General features: G+C 31.4%; 1 protein-coding gene across 1 annotated transcript in view; it reads right to left on the bottom strand.

The window, feature by feature from the left end:
- LOC126892355 (MOG interacting and ectopic P-granules protein 1) overlaps nucleotides 1-21,428 on the bottom strand; it is a 257,232-nt gene that overhangs the window by 200,395 nt on the left and 35,409 nt on the right. The window contains exon 2 of the mRNA XM_050661874.1: nucleotides 14,160-14,340. The gene's annotated coding sequence lies outside the window, so the exon portion shown is untranslated. The remainder of the gene's footprint in view (nucleotides 1-14,159; nucleotides 14,341-21,428) is intronic.

Genomic DNA, 21,428 nt, shown 5'->3' with positions numbered 1-21,428 from the left:
TGTGTGTTTTGAGAAATATTATCTGAACCTGAATATTTTTCGGCTCAGAATAAGTACCAAATCAAATTGAGTCTGATTTTGAAGGTATTCTCAGTGCAAAAATTAAGAGAAAAAAATCTGCATACTTGTATTGTGTAAAAATAAAGAACAGCATTATAAAATGACAAATAGTGAACTAATGCTTTAAGACGACATTGCAAAGTCGCCAAAAATTCATTAAACATAGTCTATTAAAAATATAATATTTTGTTGTTCCTTCATAAATTTTTGTTAAAGGGGCCGTTCAAGTATTACGAAACGCAATTTTTGAAGCTCTTACAACCTCTTTATCGCATCTGCATCTTTTCATCTTTTGTTGTGAAGAAAGGTCCAGCTATTGATTGCAAACACGTGTGACAGTGCTTGATCTGGTTAATAAAAATTTTAAGATTTTTTCACTTGAATACTGTTGTCCTATTGTAACATGAGCGGAGCATGAGGGGGCAATATAATACAATCCAGGGGTTCTATGTAAAATATAAACGAAAGTTGAAAATTTGGGAGATTGTGATTCCGTAGTTTTTTTTATTTAAGTTAAAAACAATGTTACGTAACGCTCTGTTCGAACACCCTCCCCCCCCCCCCCGTATAACGCGCCGTAACGTTTTACATAGCCCCCCTCCCCCCAACTTGCGTTACGTAATACTTGAAGGCTTCCAAAGTAGATTAAATTACACTTGGTATGATAAAAAAACTATCCAACGAATTCTTTGTTTTAATCTAGTAACACTCAGATATAAAAAAGTTATATCGATAAAACGAAACTTGCCAGCAAGCAATTCTAAGCATACAGGAATCATCTTCAAAAAATTTACCCTATTTTGATTATAATCGCTTCCTGTATCAAGATACTTTTATGTGGCACTCATTTTATTATTAATTTTCTTATCTTAATTGACAACTAACATGTCAATCTCGACAAAAAAGTATATCTACTAAATAAATTATTTTTCAAACTCTTTCAAACTAGTTTGACAAACAGTTTGAATTTTCAAACCTGTACGATTGACCAGTTTGACTTGACTTGAATTATTTGTCAGAAGGATTGACTTGAGTTTGACTTGAAATTAAGTCAAACTCACGTCAAGTTCAAATATTCAAGTCAAACTTGTGCAACTCTAGGCTGTACACTCAAAACGAGGGATATAAACAGATTAGAAGCCTTCGAAATGTGGCTTTATCGCCGTATCCTAAAGATACCATGGACGGCGAAAGTCACAAATGTAGATGTCCTTAGGAGAATCAACCAATAACGCCAAATTTTCGAAACCATCAAGAAAAGGAAAATGGTAGATCTGGGTCACGCGAAGCGAAAAATATCAGTTCCTTCAACTTGTAATCGAGGCAAGAGAGGAATAGGACGCAAGAAAATATCCTGGTTCCGAAACATAAGGCAATGGACAGGGATTAACGACATACAATCTCTGATACACATTGCAAGAAACAGAGAGTTAATGGAAAATTTGATCTCTAGCATCCATTAGTGGATTTGTATCTGAAGAAGAAGAAGAAGTTTTCAGGGACTTTCGGCCCTCGGTAATAATGTAATATTTCATTCTGCGTTAAAATTTTTCAAAAATACTTAAATACTGAATGCATTTAAAAAGCATTGGCCCGAGATTTTGCGCCCACGCTCTTAATATATTTTCGACTGGATTAATGAAATAATTTAGGTTAATTTTTATTGAAAATTTGTTTTAATCCTATCAGAAATCAAAATATTAGAAGTTACTTTTTGTGCATCTTGTATAAAATTGAATGCATCTTAGAGGCGAAATGCATGTTTGATATCAAAAGACGTCCTACTGATTTGTTCAGTAAAAATATATACTTATACAATTCGAAAATATTCCAATTATTCAATTTTTAAAATTCTCACACGTCGACAATCTTTCCTTTTTCCTTTGGTCATTACAGTAATTAAACAACCGTAGTCTCATGAAAAACGCCCTTGGACCCACAAGCTCTCTGTATATAAGAAAAATCAATTTTGAAAGCGAGGTCTGGAATATACACACATACACACAGCTACAGCACGCTAGAGCTACAGAGCTGGCCAACACCACGGTTGGCGCTGCTCAGAGCCTCTAGCCGCTAGCCCCAGCCAAGCCGGATACCTTTCGCTTGGCGAACATTTCGTATCCCACTTGTATGCGATGGTACCCGATACCCGAGTATTGATTTTTCAACCCTGTAAAGGCAGAGGGAACTTTCCCAGTTATAATAAAAAGGAAATTATGGATACTTTAGTACACTCTAATATAAAAAATTAAGAGGAATACACAGTTAACGGGTCTGAAGCGTATGCCGTTTTTTATGTTTGAGAGATTGCTACGAGAAGTAAAAAAACGTAATACAAAAAAGTTTTTTGACTTATACAATAAACACGTCTATGAAAATACACTGCTCAAAAAGACAAAAACACTTTCGTTTTCGAAGTAATTTCTTAAACCTAAAAAATATAATTTTTTAATCTAAAGATTTTTTATTGTGATACACGTAAAATGGGATGGTAAATGCCCAAATGGATGATATTTAGCAATAATCAATATCCTAACCCTCGTTATTAATAATCCCTTGGCACATGTTGTTTTAATTTTGCAAAAGGAAATATGGCGCTTTACAAGAGGTCAAAGAACGGAGGGAAAGGAACTAATAGAACCAATACATATAGAGAATACTCCAACAGAATTATCCTCTTACAATTAAATCGGAATAAACCCAAATTAAACATAATACAAGTTTATGCTCCGACTGCGGTCAAACCAGAGAGCGTATTAACTTTCTACGAAGACCTAGACAATATTTTAAAATCCATTAAAACGCAGGATGTTACAATTATAATGGGAGATTTTGACGCAAAGGTTGGAGACGAAAAAGTAGAAGAATGTACAGGAAGATATGGTCTGGGCAACAGAAACGAAAGAGGTGACAGGCTTATCGAATTTTGCAAAAACAATAATTTTATCATAACTAATACATTGTTTAAAACGCCAAAGAGAAGACTATATACATATACCTGGAAGTCACCAGCAGATCAAGAAGGGAGAATTGTAAGAAACCAAATAGATTATGTATTGATTAGAAAAAGATACAAGAACGCAATTATATCTTCAAAAACCTATCCGTGCCGACATAGGATCAGATGACAACCCAGTAGTGACCAAAATTAGGCTCAAAATGAAAATAATAAAACGCAGAACAACAGATGTAAAAATCGATACAAGCAAACTAAGAAACCCACTCATAAAACAACGCCTGTCAGATGAAATTAATAACCGTTTAATGAATGTTAAAGAACAAATCCAGCAAAATACTGAAACAGAGGCAAAATGGTTATTAATAAAGACAGAAATAGATAAATGTCAAAAATAAATTCTTACACCAACTAGATACAAAAAGAAACAATGGATGACAGAGGAAATCTTAGATTTAATGGAAGAAAGACGTCAGCATAGAAACAAAGATAATTAGAGGTACAACAATGTGGATAAACAAATAAAATCCAAAATTAAGCAGGCTAAAGAACAATGGTTAAAAGAACAATGCGCAGAAATAGAAGAACACCAGAAAAGACATGATAATTTTAACACACATAAAAAAATTAAGGAATTAACTCAGAACAACAGAAAAAGAAAACCGGGAATACTAAAAGATATAGATGGGAAACTTGTGTTGAGTACTAACGAAAAATTAAAGAGATGGACAGAATACATAAATGAATTGTTCAAAGACAATAGAACAGAGCAGATGGAAGTCGAAGTAGAAGATGATACGGTTTTGAAGATATTAAAAGAAGAAATTAAATCGGCATTAAAAATCAGCAAAAATGGTAAAGCAGTAGGTCCAGACCAAATCCCAGTAGAAAGCTTAAAATGTATAAATGATGAAACCTTAGACATTATCGTAGACTTGTTTAACACAGTGTACAAAACAGGAAACATAGCAAAACAATGGTTACTCTCAACCTTTTGTGCTATCCCTAAAAACACAAACGCTAAAGATTGCAGTGAATACAGAACAATATCATTAATAAGTCACATTCTCAAATTATTCTTGAAAATAATACATGGTCGTATAAATAAAAAACTAGAAGAAGGAAGAGATGATAGTCAGTGTGGGTTCAGAAACGGACTAGGAACCAGAGAGGCGTTATTTGCTTTTAATGTGTTAGCTCAAAGATGCATGGACATGAATGTGGATGTGCATGTTTGTTACGTTGATTTTGAGAAAGCTTTTGACAAAGTAAGATATGAAAAATTAGTCCAAATTCTAAAGACAAAAAACATAGACAAAAGGGACTTACGAATAATAACAAACTTTTACTGGAATCAAAGAGCACAAATTGTAATAGATAACGAACCCAGTCCAGAAATTGAAATCAGGAGAGGAGTTCGGCAGGGATGTATTATGTCTCCATTACTCTTTAATGCATATAGTGAAGCCATTTTTGAAGAAGCATTGCTATCTCAAAGTGAAGGAATAATAATTAACGGAAGATCTATTAACAACATAAGATATGCAGATGACACCATGATTATGGCAAGCTCTGCTGAACAACTCCAACTACTACTAAACAAAACAAACAATTTCTGTAAAGAATATGGACTAAAAATGAATATAAAAAAGACCAAATACATGATAATAACTAAGAAAACAAACATACAAACAAGCATACATTTGGGAAATGTACCGATAGAAAGGGTTGATAAATACAAATACCTAGGAACCTGGATTTCAGAGAAAAATGATCAAACAACAGAAATAAGGACCAGGATAGAAATAGCAAGAAATGCGTTTGTAAAAAATGAAAACAGTTCTCTGCAACAAAGACCTTAGCTTAGAAATGTAAGAGCTTTGAGATGCTACGTGTTATCGATACTACAATATGGACTTGAAAGCTGGACATTAAAGTTAGAACACATAAATAAGCTACAGTCATTTGAAATGTGGTGTTACAGAAGGATGCTTAGAATAGCATGGACACAGAGGAAAACGAACACGGAAGTATTGCGAGAAATGGGTAAAGAATGCGAAATAATAAACACAATAAAAATAAGAAAGTTACAATATCTGGGACACGTAATGAGGGGACCGCGATATGAAATGCTAAGACTGATAATACAAGGAAAGATAAAAGGCGGAAAAAGTATAGGAAGAAGGAGAGTGTCATGGTTAATGAATTTAAGGGACTGGTTTAGATGCAGTTCTATGGAACTCTTTAGAGCAGCGGTGGATAGAGTAAAGATAGTGATGATGATATCCAACCTCCGATTAGGAGACGGCACTTGAAGAAGAATATATAGAAAAAGATACATGGATTGACTATCTAAAAATGCTCTATGAAGAAGTAGAAAAAGAAGAACAAAAATGACGCTAGAACCGGAAACACCAGAACTTACCACAAATGAATAAGCTATTATAAATAAACAAGATGTTCTAAAAACACTTGAAAAGCTGAAGGTAAAGACGAAATACCAAACCAATTACTTAAAAATGTTGTGGAGCAGTAATGACAGAACAATTAACAAAATTATAAAACACAATAAAATACCGGAAAATGGAGAACGAGCGAACTAATTCTACTATTCAAAAAAGGAGATAAAAACACTAGAAAACTACAGAGGTATAAACGTGTTAAATACTACCCTAAAACGTGTTAAATACTATCAGAGGATAAGTTTAGCATATTATGAACAACAGGGTTTTCGTACTGGAAGATCGTGTACAGATGCAATATTCGTCATAAAACAAATAATTATGTACTGATATTTCAGGGTAATAAGCAAGAAATAGACCATGTTCGGGACACTCAAATATCCAGGTTGCTACCTGGCTGTTTCCTTCCTAGAGTTCGCGTCCGTTTTTTTTAATTATTAACAATTTAGTGCAAAAATCGCGATTTTTTCGATTTTTTGCACCCCATTCAAAAGCTAAATAGTTGACATGAAATTACAAAATTTAATTTTTTAGAACATTAAAAAACCTTCAAAATGCCGATTTTTGAAAGTTAAAAAGTTAATTTGTTGCTACGCAAACTGCAAAATAAGTGAAAATCGTTATTTATTTGTTAATAACTTTTACTAACTACCTTAGAACTTTAGTGTTTCACCCAAAGTTGGGTATTGGGGTACTTAACAAACCCTCAAAATTTGAGACCGATCCATTAATTAGTTTAAGAGTTATTCTAATTGTTTATCCCAGAGACCTTTATTTTGCAATAACATAAGACAGAAAATAATGAAGATAGGGCAATTCTGCGTATGCCAAGTGACAGTAGAAAACTGATGCTATCAAAATGTACCAGAAAAAGATAAAAAAATTATCTAATCTAATCAAATTTGTGAAATTTTGTAGTTTATAAAAATTTAGAATAACTTTAATATTGTCCGTAGAAAAAATCATTTTACATATTAGAAAAGCTGGTATTTTACACGAATTTTTAAAAATGTAGTTCAATTGGTGACTAGTCGTGGTAAGTGAAGGGGGAGCTGGGAGCCGACAAATGCACGAGTTCAAAAACTAAAAAAGGCAATTTAAAACTACCATCATTTTCTATATCACGGGATCTACTGAATATATTTTGATCGTTCTTTTTTAATTTGTATGTAATTTTTCTGTACATTACAAATATTCAATTTGTCTAGACATTTATTAATTAATAAATAGTCTAATTTGTTTAAACAATTTTTGAAAAAATATTTTTTCCCAAAAATCCATGATTTTAATCGTACTATCGTTATTAATCATAGAAAAAGTTAAGGTATACTTTAATAAATAAATTATCTTCAATAAATAATTATCTAATAAAAATCATTTATTTATTAAAGTGTACTTTAACTTTTTCTATGATCATTAATGATACTATGATTAAAAAAATAGATTTTTGTAAAAAAAATATTTTTTCAAGAATTGTTTAAACAAATTAGACTGTTTATTAATTAATAAATTTATAAACAAATTGCATATTTGTAATGAACTTACGTAGAAATTATATACAAATTAAAAAAAAGAAAGATCAAAATCCATTCAGTTGATCCGGAGATACAGAAAATTATATTCGTTTGAAATTGTTTTTTCGGTATTTTAACTCGGTGGATTTGTAGGTTCCCCCTAGTAATCGTTTGAACTACATTTTTGAAAAATCGTAGAGGGTGCTGTGAAGGTACAATGTTTGTGCAAATTTTTTAAGAAAAAATGCAAATCCCATTCTTTAAAATGGCATTAATAAGATTCCTGAATTATTATAAACAAATTAGCTGTGAATTAAAAAAAACATACCTATGGATAACTATGTTATTGGATAACTTTGTTAAAATTCGTGTTAAAATACTATCTTTTCGAATATATAAAAAGATTGTTTCTACGGACAACATTTTTAAAGTTATTCTAAATGTTTATAAACTCCAAATTTAAAAAATTTGGCATTAGGATTTTTGACTATAATATTAATTATTATTTTTTATCTTTTTTTAATACATTTTGATACTCACTCACTCACATTTTGATCACTCTTCTACTTTCATTTGGCATACTCAGAATTGCCATATCTTCATTATTTTCTGTCTTATCTTATTGCAAAATAAAGGTCTCTGGGATAAACAAATAGGATAACTCTTACACTAATTAATGGATCGGTCTCAAGTTTTGAAGGTTTGTTAAGTACGCCAATACGCAATTTTGGGTGAAACCCTAAAGTTCTAAAGCAGTTTTAGTAAAAGTTATTAACAAATAACGATTTTCACTTATTTTGCAGTTTGCGTAGCAACAAATTAACTTTTTAACTTTCGAAAATCGGCACTTTGAAGGTTTTTAACTGTTCTAAAAATCTGAATTTTGTAATTTTATGTCAACTATTTAGCTTTTGAATGGAGTGCAAAGCATCGAAAAAATCGCGATTTTTGCACCAAATTGTTAATAATTAAAAAACGGACGCGAAGTCTAGGCAGGAAACAGGTTGGTTTTCCTCTTATATTTCTACAATAACCAAAAAAAGTAGTCAGCTACCTGGATCTTTGAGTGTCCCGAGAAAATCATTATTACTCTGGACTACGAGAAATCACTAGAGTATAGACCAGCGTTTCTGTGTCTAATTTGACTTAAGAAAAGCATTTGGCAGAGTAAGACTCAAAGGTATAATCCATCTTCTGTACAATAGAGAAGTTCTCTAAATATTATAAAAACTATGAAAAACATCTACCAAAACAACAAAATGGAAGTCAGAATAGATGGTAACTTACCGAACATACAGGCATAGGCAGAGGAATAAAACATGGGGCTCATTGAGCCCTATTATCTTCAATTTAATCATCGATGAAATCTTTAAAAGCGTCAACAAAGGAAGCGGATACATAATGGGAATCAAGGAAGTAAAAATAGTCTGTTACGCAGACGACGCAATATTGATAGCCCAAAATGAAGATAGTCTGCAAAGATTAGTCCACAGATTTAACATACGATCAAAAGAATTTAATATGACAATCTCATCTCAGAAAACTAAAACAATAGTAACCAGCAAAGATCAAATCAGATGTAAAATAGAAATTGATGGCATCAGTTTTGAACAATAATGGAAATAAAATATCTTGGAATTATACTGTCCGGCTGCGGAGACCTGAACAAAGAAGTGAGCAGTCAAGTACAAAACGCAGATAGACTGGCAAGATACCTTAATAATACCATATATGGCGAAACGACACATTATAGTCTAGTCGCAATATAGGGGGTCCCGTGGACACTTTTAGTTCGCCGCGATTTGATGGTGGTATTATAGGTTTTTTGGGTCGCTGAATCCAATGGAAGTGGTCTGGAAGCCCAAATGTGGTGCGTTTAATTGTTATTAACAAATTATGGTAAAATTAGGTGTTTTTCAGGAATTATTAGAAGCCCTGTAAATAAATTGATAGTGTTAACGTCTTCTCTGGTGTATTTTTGGTCGCTTGATTGCCGTTAGTCGTGATAGCTTAAACCACGTTCCGACTTTGTTATTAATAAATTATTGCAAAAATAACGGTTTATTTGTAGTACGTTCACTCACGGTTTTTGCTCCAAATAATAAAAAACCACTTGGATTGACATGAAATTTGGCATACACGTAGCTAACATGTCAAACAAAACAAGTGATATTGTGCCGATATCTGCTTTTACCCTAGGGGGGAGTTCCACCCCTTTTCGGGTGTGAAAAAAGAAACCTTTAAAATAAGTCCGGAAGTGGATAAACTGATTAATTCTAAGCAACTTTTGTTCTATACAGTTTTTTCACAAGTTAATACTTTTCGAGTTATTTCGTTTTTTTTTTTTGTTGAAAAATGAACATAAAAGTATTGACTTAGTGAAAAAACTGTATAGAACAATAGTTGCTTAGAATTAATGAGTTTATCCAATTCCGGAATTATTTTAAAGGTTTCTTCTTTCACCCCCCGAAACGGGTTGAAACTCACACCCAGGGTAAAAGCACACATCGGCACAATATCAGTTGTTTTGTTTGACATGTTAGCTACATTTCATGTCATTCCAAGTGTTTTTTTTTAATTTAGAGCAAAAATCGTGAGTGAACGTACTATAAACCGTTATTTTTGCAATAATTTATTAATAACAAAGTCGGAACGTGGTTTAAGCTATCACGACTAGTGACAACCGACTTAGCGTATAAAAACACTATGAAAAAGACCACAAACTTGCTGTAGATAACGCATTTCGAGCTTTTCGGCGAATAAACAATTATTTTGTTATTAACAAAATAAGAACACATTTTGAGTAATTTCGACTAGTCGCATTCGATTCAGCGACCAAAAATACACCAGAGAAGACCGTAACACTATCAATTTATTTACAGGGCTCCTAATAATTCCTGAAAAACACCTAATTTTACCATAATTCGTTAATAATAATTAAACGCACCACCTTTGGGCTTCCAGACCACTTCCATTGGATTCAGCGACCCAAAAAACCTATAATACCACCATCAAATCGCGGCGAACTAAAAGTGTCCACGGGACCCCCTATGTTGCGACTCGACTATTAACATTGAGATGAAGTCAAGAATTTATAAAGCCAGTGTAAGACCAATAATGACGTATGCGTCAGAAACAAGACCCGATACAACCACAATTAGTCCAGAGAAATAAGGTTTTGTCGGAACACTTGAGCAGCCAGGCTGCAAATGGATTTTTTGGGTACTATATACCTAATACACTATAAATACAAAAATGCCCGTCACAGTTCGGACGAGAAACTTACGTTATTAACAAATAAGGGTCAAAAATTGCAGTTTTTTCGTTTATATCGCTACAGGTAAAAATAGGGTAATTAAATATCTTATTTATAATATGTTTCTTTTTGTAGATGAGCCAAGGTTTGAAATGGCACTTTTTGAATTTTGGTCCGATCCTTTTTTGTTTCGGAAAGTGCAAAATAAGACTAAAATTTCAAAAATAAAAAATGTGCTATAACTTGTGCGAAAATGGCCTTAAGACTTTCATATTGCAAGAAAAGTTTAGTCAAACATTCCATATAATGTACAAAAAAATTTTAAGACGATTCGTCAATTAGTTTAAATTTTATTCAATTTGTTTATCGCAAAGAGCGATACAATAGAGAACAATTTCGCAATGTTATTGTTCAGAAACTAATAATGACATAGCAATTCTGTGGAAACCACATGCAAGAATAATAGTTATATTTTTAAAGTATTGAAAAAAATCATTAAAAAGTCGTTTTTATCACTCCGAAAAAAGTTTAGTAAAATAGAGTCATTTTTGGCTTCTAAACAATTTGAATAACTTTGTTAATATTGACTATAGAGTAAATCTACTTTAGTGTTTCAAAAGCTGGTATTTTTATACGAATTTTCAGAAAAAAAACTTTTTGCCTAGGTTAATTAGGTTCAAAGTTAGCCACTTTTATTATTTAATTCGCAGTTACTTCTATATACATCAAATTCTCCTGTAACAGTGTTAGTTACCATACTACTCCCAAACGGCTTGGCCGATTTTTATAAAATTTTACACGTTTATCCTGTAGGACGTTGAAGAGGTTTTAATCTATTTTTTATACCCATAAGTTATAAGGGGGGTTGCCTCCCTGACATTTTTTTTATTTTTTTTTTGACAAAATTATCTACCTTAATTTTATATGATGTAGAATTAAAAAATACATACAACCCTTAATTTTCACTCTTCTATCACCAACCCCTATTTGTTAATAGCCATCTATATATTTACTTTACATCTATAAAATTCTCCTGTCACAGTGTTAGTTTCCATACTCTTCCGAGACCGCTTGACCGATTTTTTATGAAATTACATATGTATATTCGGTAGGTCTTAGAATCGGTCGTAATCTATTTTTCATATCCCTGAGTGATAAGGGGAGTTCCCCCTAACATTTTGTAATGTTAGGTGGGATTGTGTGTACATAACGTACTCTATAAAACTACGAGTACATACAAATTAAAAAAATTATGATCAAAATCCATCAACAAGTTCCAGCGATATTAATCGCAGCATATGTTTGCAGAATCAGTTTCATTTTTTGAGTGAACGTATTTTACTAATTCCCCTCCACCGACCACGAATTAATTCCGTTCGGACCGAACGGAATGGAGTGGTAAGACCGTGGTCTTTGACAAACGAAATCGGCAAACAAAGTCTAAATCGTCCCAGTAATTCTAAAGGTATCTTCTGTTATGAAACCGAGATAGATGTTATGAACTAAATAAAGATTCCGAACTTGATATTGAATTAATCATTTTTATAAATTTGGTTATGAAATTGTTTTTTTACTTATTTATCTGTCAAATTGATCATTATTTCTCGAATTGCACATGCGCAAGTGCAATTACTGCTGCCAACAGAAAAAAAAGTGGTTAGCTAATCGAGATTTTCTTAACTTGGTTTAAACCACTGAAAAACGCTAGCAGGGTTAAAATATTGGTTAAAATTTAAACTAGGTTAGCTAACCAAAATTTTAACCTGTGACTGAAAAACTGGGCCAAAAATTTTAGAGATATCAATCCGCCAATGAACAAGCAGAATTGCTTAGAAAGAGGAAGAAGAAGAAGAGGGTGTATGGAATATCTCAAAATCATATTCATTTATTTATTTTGTTATGGTTTTGGTTATAAATTTCCCAAATAGTATTTTAATTCTTTCGGAAGCAGTTAATGAAACAGACTGTTTTTATATGTGATTTTTCTAGACGAATACGTATAGAGGGTGATTGATTAGTAGGGTAAAGCTCAATAGCTCCGCTATAGTAATAGATAGCAATAAAAGTTAATAACAAAAATTTTAGCCACCTTTGAGCTTCACATTACAAAATTAGTTAGAATGTTACAGGGTGTTCGATAACACAGTGGCAGACCAAACTTATGTTTTTTTAAATGGAACACCCTATATTTTATTTTATATTCGAAATCCTGTTAACTTCTCCATCACAAAAATATAAAGGTATGTAATGTTATACAGGGTATTTACAAAGTTATAACCAATTTTGTATGAAAATCGTAACAAGTTCAACTCCCTGTATAAATAAAAATAAGCACAACAGCAATGGTTTATTAATGCCATATTTTTTTATTTCTGTCAAAATTTTTAAGAATTATTGATATTGCTAATTTTTTTATATCAAATACAGGGTGAGTCAAAACGCAAGTACATTATTTTCTCAGTAATGTTAAATGGAACACCCTGTATTTTATATCATTATTGAAAAGTAACATTAGCGTACTTTAATTTTTATAATATAATATTCCCTATGCCCAAATTTATTAGTTTTCGAGATATTTTCATTTTTCAGAGCAAATTATTTTAGGTGTTTAAATTTATCTAAATTTTAAGTAAGCCATGACTGAATTGACAATTGAAGATTGCCGATTATCAATCCGGTAATCAATGTAACACTGTAGCAATTAAAGAAATAAAAATAATTTATTAGCAATACATTTTACAAACAAAAACACAACCACTACATGCAACATTTTTGAAACAATTAAAAACTATCTTTTTATGTAAATGCAACAAATAAACAAAGATAATTAGTAATAAATTTTACAAAAAAACACACAAACACAAAATACAATATTTTGTGAATACAATTAAACACTACTTTTGTATGTAAATGTAACAATGTAACAAATAAAGAACGAAACATAATTTATCAGTAATACATTTTGCAAAAAAAACATGTTTGAAAAAATTAGAAGCTACTTTTAATAAAATATTTTTAATATTTAATTACATAAGGTGTTCAAAATTATCTCCTAACACATTTATGTACGCCTAAAAACGATCATTGAATGAGCTACTTACTCTACGGAGCATTTGTAAATTATCACATCGAAATACACTTTGTATTCTATTTTTCATCTCATCCCTTTTTGTTTGAGATATTTTATAAACTTCATTATTAACGTAACGCCAAAAAATCAGTCCAGTTTATTAAATTCTGGTGATTTGGGTGGCCACGCTACTGGTCCATTGAAAAATGAAAATATCTCGAAAACTAATAAATTTAGACATAGGGAATGTCATCTAAAAATTAAAGTACGGTAATGGTACTTTTCAATAGTGATATAAATTACAGGGTGTTCCATTTAAAATTACTGAGAAAATAATGTACTTGTGTTTTGACTCACCCTGTATTTGATATAAAGAAAATTAGCAATATCGACCATTCTTGAAAATTTTGACAATACGTTAAAAAATATGGCATTAATAAACCATTGTTGTTTTGCTTATTTTTATTTATACAGGGAGTTGAACTTGTTACGATTTTCATATAAAATTGGTTATAACTTTGTAAATACCCTGTATAACATAACAAACCTTTATATTTTTGTGATGGAGAAGTTAACAGGATTTCGAATTTAAAATAAAATATAGGGTGTTCCATTTAAAAAAACATAAGTTTGGTCTGCCACTGTGTTATCGAACACCCTGTAACATTCTAACTAATTTTGTAATGTGAAGCTCAAAGGTGACTAAAACTTTTATTAACTTTTATTGCTATCTATTACTATAGCGGAGCTATTGAGCTTTACCCTACTAATCAATCACCCTGTATGTGATTTTTCTAGACGAATACGTATACAAATATAAAGTTTTGCAAAATTTACTTACCTAAAAAATCAGTCGTCGTTTTCTTCCTCGTCGAATGACAGTAACGTCTTACTTTTATTTTTCTTTGACTTTTCCGAAGATTTCTTTTTCGATGTAACGTTTTCTTCGGCTTCCGATTTTTGTTTCTTTGGTGCTTTGAAGACGATAGGGGCGCTCAGATCTGCAGGCGTCTCTTCTTGTTCTGTAACGAAAGGATAGTATAAAGCAATTATGAAATTTCCAATTATTCTATATAAATTATCAAATTGGCAGGAAAAAAACACAACACAAAAGATGACTATCAAGAAAAAAATGCAACAACTAATAGGTGACTCATTTATGTAATTTCTAAATAGTTCTCGAACTATAATAACTGTATTAATTCTAGCACGAATTTGTATTCTACTATAGGTACTCTGTTTTTAAACTAGTAGGAGTAATTCACCGCGTCGTAATGCTTGTTTGTAATTGGTACAACCTCAGGCAAGTTTACTACAATGATGAAATTTTGACACTATTGACATTTATGTAATTTATTAACATTTATGTAATTTTGACACTATTGGCATTTCATAAGTTCTTGAAGTTATGTCGGCGATTTTGTGTTTTCTGCGTTATTCCTTTAATTTTTAAATTTTTAGTTTTAGTGGAGTCACTGGAGGTGGATATGAGCTATTACCTCCGATTTCGTTGAACCTCCATCGATTTGCATGAAAATTGGTGAGTGGTTAGAGGATATCTCAAGGAACAAAGGTGACATGGTGCCAACTTGCGCTTTTACTCTGGGGGTGGATGCCACCCCTTCTCGGGAGTGAAAATTATTTTATTAAAAATAACCCCATAATTCGATAGAGGGACAAATTTCAAGCAAAATTTGTTATATAAAGTTTTTAAAATAAATCAAATATGACCTCCATCGATTTGCATGAAAATTGGTGAGTGGTTAGAGGATATCTCAAGGAACAAAGGTGACATGGTGCCAACTTGCGCTTTTACTCTGGGGGTGGATGACACCCCTTCTCGGGAGTGAAAATTATTTTATTAAAAATAACCCCATAATTCGATAGAGGGACAAATTTCAAGCAAAATTTGTTATATAAAGTTATTAAAATAAATCAAATATTTTTGAGTTATTAAAGACCAAAGATTTTATTTTTTCGTAAAAAAATGCATGTTTTAAATCGGTTTTTCACGTATAAATCAAAAACTATAAGCTTTTACAAAAAATTTTTAGTACTGAAATTGAAGATAATAAAAAATTGAATACATTCCTCACATAAAGAACTAAACTAATGTTAGTTCAAAGTGAGTTATTGGTAATTGAATGTGTATTTTTTTCGACGAGTACTCAAATCTAAGTATTCAAGCTTAAATAACGGGAAAACGATGCTCAAAGATTTTAATTTTTCTTGAGAAAAATGCATGTTTTTAACCAATTTTTCATCAATAACTCAAAAAGTGTAATTTTTTACAAAAAAGTTATTATTATCAAAATTGAAGCTAATAAAAAATGAAATAAACCTCTTACTACAAAAACCTTTTAATGTTAACTAAAAGTGAGTTATAGGTAATTGAATGTATATTTTTTTCGGCGAGTAAAAAACTCTTTGAAGCTGAAATAACGGGAAACTGATGCATTTTATAACATAAACTTATTAAACATTTGTCAAAGTACTTAAAAATATCTATTAAATGAGCCCCGAAGATGATGATAGCCTTAAAATTTATGCTTCAAAATTTTTTCAAAATTTATCTTTTAAAAATTTTTCCAAAAAATGTTATTGTTTTTTTTTAATAACTCCGTTCGTGTTTACGATATTAGGTTCATCTAAAAACTGTTTGAAAGATAATTTCAAGTGCTATTTAAGCACGTTGAACCTAATCTTTTAAACCCCTTACTTTTTTAAAAATAAAAGGTTAAATGACCCCGGTTGCATGGTTAACACAGCAAAATTTAAGATTTAAACGTTTCTATCTCGGTTATTTTTTACCCTAGAGAAATAGTAAAACAGGTAAAATATTTGGCACAGAAAAAATTAAATTTGGGTTTTATATAATTTTTTACGTATATTGAGTATTTTTGGAGTTATTATCAAAATAATATGAGAATTACAATAATTTTAAAAATTATGATTTTTTGAAATTATATGCATTCAAAATGCTATTTTTCAAAAATATGCATTCTAAACCGGTCAAAATTATCGAAAACATTACTTATGCTAATATAAAAAGTTTTTGTAAGGATTACTATAAATTTCAATTTTTGTGGAAATGGCGTATGTTTTATTTTTCACTTTTTCCTAAAAAAATCGAAACGGTTCTTTTATTTTCATTATAACTTGCTTAATTTTGACGCTATTACCTTGTTCTGAAGCTCATTTGATAGGTATTCCGAAGTACTTTGACAAATGTTTAGCATCGTTTTCCCGTTATTTAAGCTTGAATACTTAGATTTGAGTACTCGTCGAAAAAAATACACATTCAATTACCAATAACTCACTTTGAACTAACATTAGTTTATTTCTTTATGTGAGGAATGTATTCAATTTTTTATTATCTTCAATTTCAGTACTAATAAATTTTTTGTACAAGCTTATAGTTTTTGATTTATACGTGAAAAACCGATTTAAAACATGCATTTTTTTACGCAAAAATAAAATCTTTGGTCTTTAATAACTCAAAAAGTGTCGATTTATTTTAATAACTTTATATAACAAATTTTGCTTATAATTTGTCCCTCTATCGACTTATGGTATTATTTTTAATAAAATAATTTTCACCCCCGAGAAGGGGTGGCATCCACCCCCAGAGTAAAAGCGCAAGTTGGCATCATGTCACCTTTGTTCCTTGAGGTATCCTCTAATTACTCACCAATTTTCATGAAAATCGATGGAGGTTCAACGAAATCGGAGGTGAAAACCTTCAGTGACTGCACTATTTGCATTTATAAAGAAACAGCTGTTTTTAGAACTCTTTAGCGACGTATTAGTATAATATAATATTTATGGATTACCGTCGAAGGCCGACATGATCAACCAAAAAAGAAGATGGATTTGGTGATTTTTCTAGTGACATTATTGGGTGCGAATCTATCTTTTGAGTTTACTCCTCCTGGTTTAAAAACAGGGTATAGTAACCCAAGCTGTGGGTGAAAAAGTGCACATTAATTAGTGAGATTTTGAAACCTACGCTGTATTCAGGTGCGAATCCACAATGAGATATCTCACAAGACTTTTGTCTCATAAAATTAAAAAAATCAAGAAACATTTATTTTCATTGCTGAAATGGACCTGAGACATGTGGTATGCTAGCGATAAATTCGTGATACATTCAGTGGTATGAATAAAAACGGAGTATAAACTCACGAGTATGTTCTAATGAGTAAAACCATAAATTATAAGTTTATACTCTATTTCATACGAATAAAAATATTTTGATGTGATTAGTTTCTACTCACAGTAAATATATTGCTGTCGCCAGGGGGGTAGAACGGCCTCCTTTATTTTGATGGACTTACCCAAGTTTTTTTATGTATTTCGACCCGTAGAACACGAATTTTTTGGGTAACAGTTGATCCAGATGTCGATAAGATTGTTATAAACAAAGAACTTGCAGAATTACATGGCATCGATTTTTCGCAAAATAAAACATTTTTTTTGTATTCTTTGGGTCATTCTAAGGAAAAAATATTCTTGCAAGTTTTTTCGTAGGATGCACAGTTTTCGAGATAAACGCGGTTGAACTTTCAAAAAATTCAAAAAAATTGAAATTTTTGAACTAGAATAACATTTGATAAAAAAAATAGAATAGCATTAATTATGCTTGCAGCATCTGAAAGTTCAAGTCAAATTATACCGATTTTGATTATTTGCATTGCTAACATTAATTCTTTTATTGTTAAACAAAGCATAAAAACTTGAGTGAAGTTTTCAATGTATCTCTCATTTAAAATGGAACGAGTAGGTATAAAAACAAGCGCCTCCAAACAGGCAAATTCTACGTAGCATGTCTTAAAACGCATGCATTGGGCACGCATCAAAACGCTTACACTATTTGTTTAAACCTTTTTTTAACAATAAAACAATTAATTTTTAGCAACGCAAATAATCAAAACCGGTATTAATATATATAATTATAATATATTATTATTATATATAATTTTGCTTAAACTTTCAAGAGTTTAGATTTTTTGCAAGTTCAACTACCGTTTATATCGAAAATACTATGAAAAAACTTGTAAGAACAATTTTTGCTTAGAATGACCCAAAAAATACAAAAAATGTTTTGTTTTGCGAAAAATCACTGTTATGTAATTCTGCAAGTTCTTTGTTTATAAAAATCTTGTCGACATCCGGATCAACTGTTACCCAAAAATTCGTGTTCTACGGGTCAAAATACATAAAAAAAAACTTGGGCAAGTCCATCTAAATAAAGGAGGCCGTTGTACCCCCCTGGCGACAGCACTAATAAGAGTAGACGGAGTATTATACTCCAACATTTGGAGTATAAACTACATTCTCATATTTATTCATACAAGTCAATGTGCCATAAGACACATTAGGTCATTTCATGAACAAATCTTAACATGTTAACACGATAAATTGCGAATTTCGCCTGGAATATTTATTTCATATGCTGCACGTGAGTCAAAACTGTTGGGTCGTGAGATAAAAAAAAGAGAGTGTGTGCAAGTAAGAAGTTATACTTCTATTATTATTATGATTTCAACAGTTTAATAATTGTATGTTTATTTACGCGAGAAGTATGGCATCCTACGACTCATAATGCAGGGAAAGATAGATGGCAGAAGAAGCATCGGAAGAAGACGAATTTCATGGTTGAAGAACCTAAGAGAGTGGTTTGGATGCAGCTCGAAACAACTATTTAGAGCTACTGCCTCAAAAATTAAAATAGCTATGATGATTGCCAACCTCCGTAGCGGAGATGGCACCTGAAGAAGAAGATGTTTATTTAAATATTAAACTATTTTTAATACTTAAAATAATACCCAAAAAAATAAGGCTACAACATGAGGTTTTCCCAAGGTATTAAGTTCTGTCCAATCAAACTATTTTCGTCCCAGAATATGTGATTTAATTTATGACCTGTCTTTTTGTTATACCCTGCATATTGCATATATTTATGTACATCAAAACTGCCCTGAACTATATCGACCTGAAACTCTTCAACGTTTTCAACCCAAACCTTTACACTGTATAATAGAAGATTTAAATAAAAACGGAAGATATTATGACAACAACGCAAATACCCTATGGCCTACGAAGATTGGCCATATATTACACAACCTCTATAAAAAAAACTTCATAATAATTACTAGTCCATATTGTGGGCCGCTCCCGTATGAAAAAAATTCTGATTCGGTTTCTTTGCGGAATCCTGTTCAAAAATTTCTCCTTGTCTATGTGTCCCCCATATTATCTGAAGGGTGCTAGGCGAAATTGTTGGACAAAAATTCTGCAAACAATTCAACAATGGTTTCAACAAGAAACAAATTCAAAAGATCACCTTTTTGCCTAAGTTTTTTTGGGCCATTTTAAACAAAAAAAAAATATTTTTCTCAAAAGTTGATAGTTTTCGAGTTATAAACGATTTAAAACCTGAAAAATGCGAAAATATGCATTTTCAAGACTTGAAGACTCATATATGTAAATGATTATTTTTGAGGTTGTCAAGTGCCCAAATTGAAGTTTAAACATTCAATTTCAAAATTATAATAAGTGATCGGGGCTTATTTCAATTTAGACCGTTTTTGTTAAATTGTTAATTAGGCGCATCTAGATTTTTAAGCCGCCGCTCGTCGCACTATATGGTGCGTCTCTGTCATACTTATACATATTACACACGCGTAGGCGCAAAATTTCGGGCCAATACTTTTTAAATGCATTTATTTTTTTCGAATTCTGAGAAAACTAAGTATTTTTGAAAAATTTAAACTCAGAATGAAAGATTATTATCGAGGGCCGAAAGTCCCTGAAAACCTCTACAGTGTTTATTTTAGTAAGTTACAGGGGTGAAAAAAGTGAGAAAATTGAGCGTGATTTGTAATTTCCAATATCTCACTTAAAAGAAACTTTTTGTTTATTCTAAGGGACTTTCGGCCTCGGTAATAATGTAATCTTACATTCTGTGTTTAAATTTTTCAAAAATATTTATCAGCTTTTTCAGGATTTGATAAAAATGAATGCATTTAAAAAGCATTGGCCCGAAAGTTTGCGCCTACGCTCTTAAAAGTGGAGTGCACGTGCGTAATTAACAATTCAAAAACAACGGTCTAAATTTAAATAAGTCCGGATTACTCGTCAGACTCTTGAAATTGAATGTTTAAACTTTAATTTAGGCATTTGACAACCTCAAAAATGTGGATTTTCGAACTTTTCTTTTAAATCGCTTAAATTCGAAAACTATCAACTTTTCAGAAAAATAACAAGATATATTTTTTGTTTAGAATGCAGAATGACCCAAAAACCGTAAAAAATATGCATTTTCCGGAGCAAAAAAGGCGATCTTTTGCATTTGTTTAAACAATTTCTGCACAAAAATTTGGCCCAGCACCCTTCTGATTTGTTGAAAGGGGCCATTTTTGAACAGGAATCGCAAAGAATTCGAATCAGAAATATTCTTACACAGGAGCGGAGCCACAACATGGACTATACCCTGTTACCCGCTTCTGAAAAAATAATTCTATTATTTCAGACATTTGCCTCACGTTATATTTGAAGTAATATAATGACTACTATTTCTATTTATGTCATAAAAACCCGATTTTAAAAGTTTAAAAAATAACTAAACATAAATGCAAATGTGCTACATGTTATGTAATTCTACAATTCTTTATAAAATAAAATTATGTACTTTCAAATTGTAATATAAAAGCGGGTCTATCATCACGTACACCATAAAATAATCGCGTTTTTAGTCATCAATCTACAAGTGGTTAGTAGTAAATAAAGCGTAAAGCAGAAAATAAGAATTTTTGGTAAAGGTATCCCTGCGCAGGCGTCCAAAGAGGAGAAAATAGAAAGCGTCAATCGGATATTCCTGGACAAAAGATAGATTTTTAGCAACGACGGTGAAGCAACTGCTGGCATGCTGGCAAGAAGAGGCGCATGCGTTGTTTTCAATAACTACTGTACAGAACTGGTAGCGTAACAAATAGAGGTAGGTGAACTATAGGACTATATAGAAATGTTGAAAAAACGATTAATTAACTGGTTGGTTACATGCTACTGAGTTGCCACAAAAAATGCAAAAAAAATATGCATGGGTTTA

The sequence above is a fragment of the Diabrotica virgifera genome, chromosome 9 (genome assembly GCF_917563875.1).
Source record: "Diabrotica virgifera virgifera chromosome 9, PGI_DIABVI_V3a".
Lineage (NCBI taxonomy): Eukaryota > Metazoa > Arthropoda > Insecta > Coleoptera > Chrysomelidae > Diabrotica > Diabrotica virgifera.
The sequence above is the reverse complement of the archived record's forward strand: the minus strand, read 5'-3'. Positions and strand labels throughout refer to the sequence as shown.